The following is a 7133-nucleotide window of genomic DNA, read 5'->3' as shown; positions in this document are numbered from 1 at the left end:
CTTGTAAAATCTCACACATGGTTTAAGTAAGGATACTATTGAAACCTTGGACAGTTAGGTTGCTTGACACATTCCCCTTTTAAATTAGCCTCTTATGATTTATGTTTTTGGATATTAAATTTTACCTGTGCTTTAATTAGCTGGATTAGGTGCAGTAACCATTACCGGCCAGTAGGTGTCAAGGGCCACCTACTAAACAAACCCAGCTGGCCCCAGTGACACTCTTGGAGTCATGAGACTGGTCTGAATTTGATTTTAGCGTGAAATGCTCAAAGATATGCTTAGATCAAAAAAATAGTTATTAATAGAAATCACAGACTGTGTGTACCAAGCTGGGTCCTTATTGATCAGCAGCCGCAGGAACACAGGGTTAATAAGATAACCATAGGTACCCAGGAAAGCCCATATCCCATCTGAATTTCTGTGCAGTGTGAGGTAGTGGGACATAGACACTGGGACTGCAAGCTCCTCTGAAGCAAGTAATGAGATAATATCAAGAATCCCTGCTAGAAGTATTGACATTACACAGTTAACAATGCATCCACAGAGCTTGGCTGAGGAGGAAATAAAAACTGAACAGGAGGTGGAAGAGGGAATGGACATTTCCACTCGCTCCAAAGATCCTGGCTCTACAGAGCGAACGGCTCAGAAACGGAAGTTCCCCAGCCCTCCACATTCCTCCAATGGCCATTTGCCCTAAGACTCCTCCACAAGTCCCATTAAAAAGAAAAAAGAAACCCGGCCTACTGAACAGTAGCAATAAGGAGCAGTCAGAGCTAAGACATGGTCTGTTTTACTATATGAAGCAGCCACTCACCACAGACCCTGTTGATGTTGTACCGCAGGACGGACAGAATGGTTTCTACTGCTGGGTTTGTCACCGGGAAGGACAAGTCCTTTGCTGTGAGCTCTGTCCCCGGGTTTATCATGGTAAGTGTCTGAGTCTGACATCGGAACCAGAGGGGGACTGGTTTTGTACTGAACGTGAGAAGATTACAGTAGCAGAATGCATCAAGACACAGAGCAAAGCCATGACGATGCTGACCATTGAACAGCTGTCCTACCTGCTCAAGTTTGCCATTCAGAAAATGAAGCAGCCAGGGACAGACGCTTTCCAGAAGCCCGTTCCCTTGAAGTAGCATCCCGACTCTGCAGAATACATTTTCCACCCCAGGGACCTTAGTACCTTGGAAAATAATGCGGAAAAGAAGATGTACGGCTGCACGGAAGTGATGGAGGAAGGTCATTGGCTAATAAAGGAACTGCCCTGGCCCGGGCCAAGCAGTGCTTAAAAGAATACAGTGTCTGTGTAATTATTTTGGGGCATAAGCTAGCCAAGCAGGCAGCCGTTGTGCTGGGAATGCAGCCCGACGCTCTTATTACTACACGGAAGCCTTCCTGGCTGATGCCAAGTGGATCCTTCACAACTGCATTATTTATAATGGGGGAAATCACAAGTTGACGCAAATAGCAAAAGTCTTCATCAAGATCTGTGAACATGAGATGAATGAAACTGAAGTATGTCCAGAGTGCTATCTTGCTGCTTCCCAAAAATGAGACAACTGGTTCTGTGAACCCTGTAGCAATCCACACCCTCTGGTCTGGGCCAAACTTAAGGGGTTCCCATTCTGGCCAGCGAAAGCTCTGAGGGACAAAGATGGGCACGTTGATGCCCGTTTCTTTGGACAACATGACAGAGCCTGGGTCCCCATCAATAATTGCTACCTCATATCTAAAGAAATCCCCTTTTCTGTGAAAAAGACTAAAAGTATCTTCAACAGCGCCATGCAAGAGATGGAAGTTTACGTGGAGAATATACGGAGGAAGTTTGGGGTTTTTAACTATTCCCAGTTCAGGACGCCATACACCCCCAATAGCCAGTACCAAATGCTGCTCGATCCCAGCAACCCCAGAGCTGGCACTGCTAAGACAGACAAACAGGAGAAGGTGAAGCTCAATTTTGACATGACAGCGTCCTCCATGATCCTCCTGAGCAAGCCCCTTCTGAGCAGGGGCGCAGGCCGCCGGATCTCCCTGTCCGACATGCCACGCTCCCCCACCAGTACGAACTCTTCCGTGCACATGGGCTCCGACGTGGAGCAAGACCCCCGAGAAGAAGGCCCCATCCAGCCATTTCAGCGCAAGTGAAGAGTCCATGGACTTCCTTGATAAGAGCACAGCTTCCCCAGCCTCCACAAAGACGGAGCAAGCAGGGAGTCTGTCTGGCAGCCCGAAGCCTTTCTCTCCGCAAGCACCGACACCCATCATGACTAAGACAGACAAGACCTCCACCACTGGGAGCATCCTGAACCTGAACCTGGATCGAAGCAAAGCCTAGATGGACTTGAAGGAGCTCAGCGAGTCGGTCCAGCAGTCGGCCCCCGTCCCTCTCATCTCTCCCAAGCGGCAGATTCGAAGCCAGTTCCAGCTCAACCTGGACAAGACCATAGAGAGCTGCAAAGCACAACTAGGCATAAATGAGATCTCCGAGGACGTTTACATGGCTGTGGAGCACAGCAATTCAGAGGACTCCGAAAAGTCAGAGAGCAATGACAGTGAGTACGTCAGCGACGAGGAACAGAAGCCCAAGAATGAGCCAGAGGACCCTGAGGAAAAAGAGGGGAGTCGGGTGGACAAAGAGGCCCCTGCCGTTAAAAAAAAAGCCGAAACCCGCAAACCCGGTGAAGGTCAAAGAGGAAGCGAAGAGTAACTCACCAGCCAGCGAGAAGGAAGAGCCTGCCCCCGCCACGGACAAGGCCAGCCCTGAGCCTGAGAAGGACTCAGAGAAAGCAAAGCTTTCGCCTCACCCTACAAAGGACAAGTTGAAGGGGAAAGACAACACGGATACCCCCACAGTGCATTTGGGCTTGGACTCCGACTCCGAGAGTGAACTTGTCATAGAATTAGGAGAAGATCCTTCTGGGCGGGAGGGTCGCAAAAACAAGAAGGAGCCCAAGGTACCATCACCTAAGCAGGATGGTAAACCGCCACAGTCTTCCGCGGCTGGCAACCAGTCTCCCCCAGAGACGCCAGTGCTCACCCGCTCGGCCACCCAAGCTCCCGTGGCTGGCGTCACGGTGGCCACTACCACCAGCACAATGTCAACCTTCACAGTCACAGCACCAGCCACTGCCGTCACAAGAAGCCCAGTGAAGAAGCAGAGGCCGCTGTTAGCAAAGGAGACTGCCCCGGCTGTGCAGTGGGTTGTGTGGAATTCATCAACTGTCCAGCAGAAGGAGGTCACCCAGATCCCATCGACTTCCACCATCATGCTGGTAACCAGCACTCAGCCTGCAGCTCTGGTCAGCAGTTCCAGCTCCTCAAGCACCCTGGCGTCTGCCATCAATGCCGACCTGCCCATCGCCACTGCCTCAGCCGAAGTGGCCGCAGATATTGCCAAGTATACCAGCAAAATGATGGATGCCATAAAAGGGACAATGACAGAAATCTACAATGATCTCTCCAAAAACACCACTGGAAGCACAATAGCTGAGATTCGAAGGCTGAGGATCGAGATTGAGAAGCTGCAGTGGCTGCACCAGCAGGAGCTTGCTGATACGAAGCACAACCTGGAGCTGACCATGGCAGAGATGCGGCAGAGCTTGGAGCAGGAGCGGGATCGACTCATTGGTGAGGTGAAGAAGCAACTGGAGCTGGAGAAACAGCAGGTGGTAGATGAGACCAAGAAGAAGCAGTGGTGTGTCAACTGCAAGAAGTAGGCCATCTTCTATTGCTGCTGGAACACTAGCTACTGCGACTACCCCTGTCAGCAGGCAAACTGGCCTGAGCACATGAAGTCCTGTACCCAGTCAGCTACTGCCCCTCAGCAGGAAGCAGATGCTGAGGCGAGCACAGACACAGGAAATAAGTCATCCCAGAGCAGCTCCTCCTCCAATGCACAGTTGGTGCTGTCAGAAACGACCAGCGCCTCCAAAGAGAAGGAGACATAGGTGGAGAAGGGCAAGGACAGCTCGACCCTGGGTCTTTCTGGCTCCAGAGAGACGACGCCCTCCTCCATTCTGTTGGGTTCCAACCAAGGCTCTGTTAGCAAGAGGTGTGACAAGCAGCCCGCCTATACCCGAACCACCACAGACCACCAGCCGCACCCCAACTACCCAGCCCAGAAGTATCATTCCCGGAGCAGCAAGACCGGTTTGTGGAGCAGCAGTGAGGAGAAGCGAGGGTCAGCCGGCTCTGAGCACAGTGCAGGAACCAGCAGGAAGAACCTCATGCCCCAAAAGTCTTGGGAGTCTCGGTTAGACACCTTCTGGGACTAGGGTGCATTGTGAGCCAGGATATGCCTCCCTGTGGGGGGAAACAAACCCAAACAACAGGAAGCAACTGAAACTGGAGAACAGTCACCTTTCAAATTCCTAGCACTCAAGCTCTGCCCATGGGCTTGGCTGCAGGGCAGCGACTTAACTCCATCCCAGCATGGGCCTTGGCTGGGACTGCTGGACCTCGTGAGCCCAACACTTTAGGTGTAAGTAGGTACAATTTGTGACGTCACTGACCTAGCCTACCTTCCTTTGTCATATCTATACTGACCTTAACTTATAAGAAAAAAAAAGAAAAAGAAAAACAAGTTATATATAAAAGAAATCTACAATGAAAAGAATGTTTTGCTAATCCAGAGGGCTGGCTAGTTAGCACTCTGGTATCACTGTGGTGTCAGGGCTGGGCCCAGGAATGGCTATTCTCACGCAGGTCCTCCTCCTTGGATATCCAGGGATTGGGGGGGTATCCACTGTCGCTCTGCAGCACACCACGATCGGGGCTCTCAGGCTGTGCTGTCCTGGACCCGCCACACCAAGCCATCGGCCCCTCGCAGACCCTACAAGACGATGTTATGAAACACAAGCTTGCTCGCTCGAAGGACACAGAGAGAAGCGTGTGTGTTTGTGATTTCAGCTATGGTTCCCCAAGGGGCAAAGCAGCCTGCTGTTTATGCAAGGTCCCCATGAGCAGTCCCTGCTCCATCATGGATGCAGACGACATTCACGTGGGGATGCCCCTTCTCGCTGCCGAGTGCTTTTCCATAAACACACAGATTGGTGAAGAGATAACACGTCTCATAGCAATGACCCAAAAGCAAAGTGCACGGTGAGGACATGTGAGCGCACGGATGGAGCATGTATGTATTATTTATATGCTGGAGTTCTACGTTTTATGTAAGCATAAAATACAGGCAGTGTGAGAGAAAGACAGGAACAGTCATGCTGTCCCGTTAATGCTATGTCTGCTGTAGGTTCCCATTTTGTATGTTGTGTAAAACGAGCATCCATCGACGCAACAGGCGATGTGTGTACATGAGAAAAATTAATTGTACATCATTCCAGTACATTCCGTTGTACATTTTAGTCTTTCTTTACTTTCTCTTCATTGTTGCTAAGAGAATGCAAGCTGTGCATCGTCCAGCTAGTTTACCCCACTAGAGAAGAAGGGAAGAAATGCCGGAGGAGAGCAGAGAGAAAGAACATTCGTGAATTGCAGTTGTCAAAAAACAAAACAAAAAAAAAACAAACAATCTAGCCTAGCTGGCCTTCTTTGGGAAGCGTAACTGCTTTTAGCATATGGGAGTATTTTTTCACATTTTCTTTGTATTAAATTTGTATTAAACTTAAATATCTTTAAAAAAAAAAGAATCCCGGCTAATCTGCAGTAAGAAAAGTCACTACTTCATGAGAATTCTATTTCCAAATTAATGGCTGGCTTCATGCATAGGCTTCGGCCTACTGAGGGAGGTTTCATGCCAAGCCAGGCACACTCTGAACCAGTGGTGTGCAACACAGCCTTGAACACATTAGTAGGGGTGGGGATTTCTTAAACCAAACATTCGGGCACCAGATGATGACATAAGCCATAATATAATCTTACACCATTTCATAATTATGTATAATAAAAAGGTTATTGATTTAAGGGGAAAACTTACATATCACTGTGCTAGATAACAGTCCTCTACATGAACAGGAACAGAGTCTAGTAGTTGGAAGCAGAAGCAAGAAGCAAGAGAGAGTGGGCACACATTTACAGCTGCTTTTATAATATGAGAGACAATGCGCAAATGGACTGGTATCTTAAAGTCTGTTGGCTGAATGAGCAGAATGTGCTCTCACGGCCACAAAGTATTGGTGTTTGCAGATAATATATCAGTATATATAAGTGTCTACAAACTTTCTATTAGGGAAATTCCACAGCTGGTAAATACCTTCAGTTATGTGGCTGGATATATTGACTTAATAAAGAAATTGGTATCCCTCTTATAAACAAATGGGAAAATGACTGATAAAGAGATCAAGAAAAAATATCTTTTGCAATAGCAAAAAAATAATATAAAGTAACTTGGGGTGATTCTAAACAAGCAAGTGAAAGATCATGTATGATGTTTTTCTGTTTATGTATTACTTTCATTGTTTAATGAATAAAGAAGCTGCTTTGGGCCTGATAGGGCAGAACTTAGGTAGGTGGAGAAGACAAAACTGAATGCTGGGAAGAAGGGCAGAAGGAGAGAAGCCATGGATCTTCTGCCTGAGATGGACACTGGTTAGAATCTCTGGTAAGCCACTGCCACGTGGTGATACACAGATTAATGGAGATGGGTTAAACTAATATATGAGAGTTAGCCAATAAGAAATTAGAGCTACTGAAAACACACAAACTTTCAAAGGTAACATATGTTTCTTCATTAATACAATTATGGACTGAGTGTTGTATATAAGCTAGCCAAAGATTTTTTTTGTTTTGTTTTATATTTGAGCAGGTAAAATATATGTCACCTGTCTTGTAGTTTTTCAAGATTTAATTCTTTATGTCTGTAGTCAGTTTTCGGGGGGTTTACCTCGATCCAACCTGATTCTCTTTAATCTTGAACAAATAGCCTTGTGTTTTCTGTGGAAACAAACTGACCTATTCCCCCAAACAATACGTTTTCTGACATTCATTTTCAAGTTATGCCATTCCTAATGTATCTAGGCTGATTTAATTTGTCAGTTGCTTCCGCAATCCATTGTATTTCAGCAGCTGTCACTGTTCATTAGCATTCAAAAATTCAAAATTGACCCAACATTATATTAGCCATGTTCTCTGTGTAATTTCCTTATGTGGATTATACTTTTTATATTATTTCAATTTCT

At 47.1% G+C, this 7133-nt stretch overlaps 1 pseudogene; it reads left to right on the top strand.

Annotated features, from left to right (window-relative positions):
- Positions 1 to 534: 534 nt before the first annotated feature.
- On the top strand, positions 535 to 4277 carry LOC121440236 (annotated as a pseudogene).
- The last annotated feature ends 2856 nt before the right edge of the window (positions 4278 to 7133 follow it).

Source organism: Microtus oregoni, unplaced genomic scaffold (genome assembly GCF_018167655.1).
Source record: "Microtus oregoni isolate MIOR12 unplaced genomic scaffold, Mior012 000067F_000, whole genome shotgun sequence".
NCBI classification, from domain to species: domain Eukaryota; kingdom Metazoa; phylum Chordata; class Mammalia; order Rodentia; family Cricetidae; genus Microtus; species Microtus oregoni.
The sequence above is the reverse complement of the archived record's forward strand: the minus strand, read 5'-3'. Positions and strand labels throughout refer to the sequence as shown.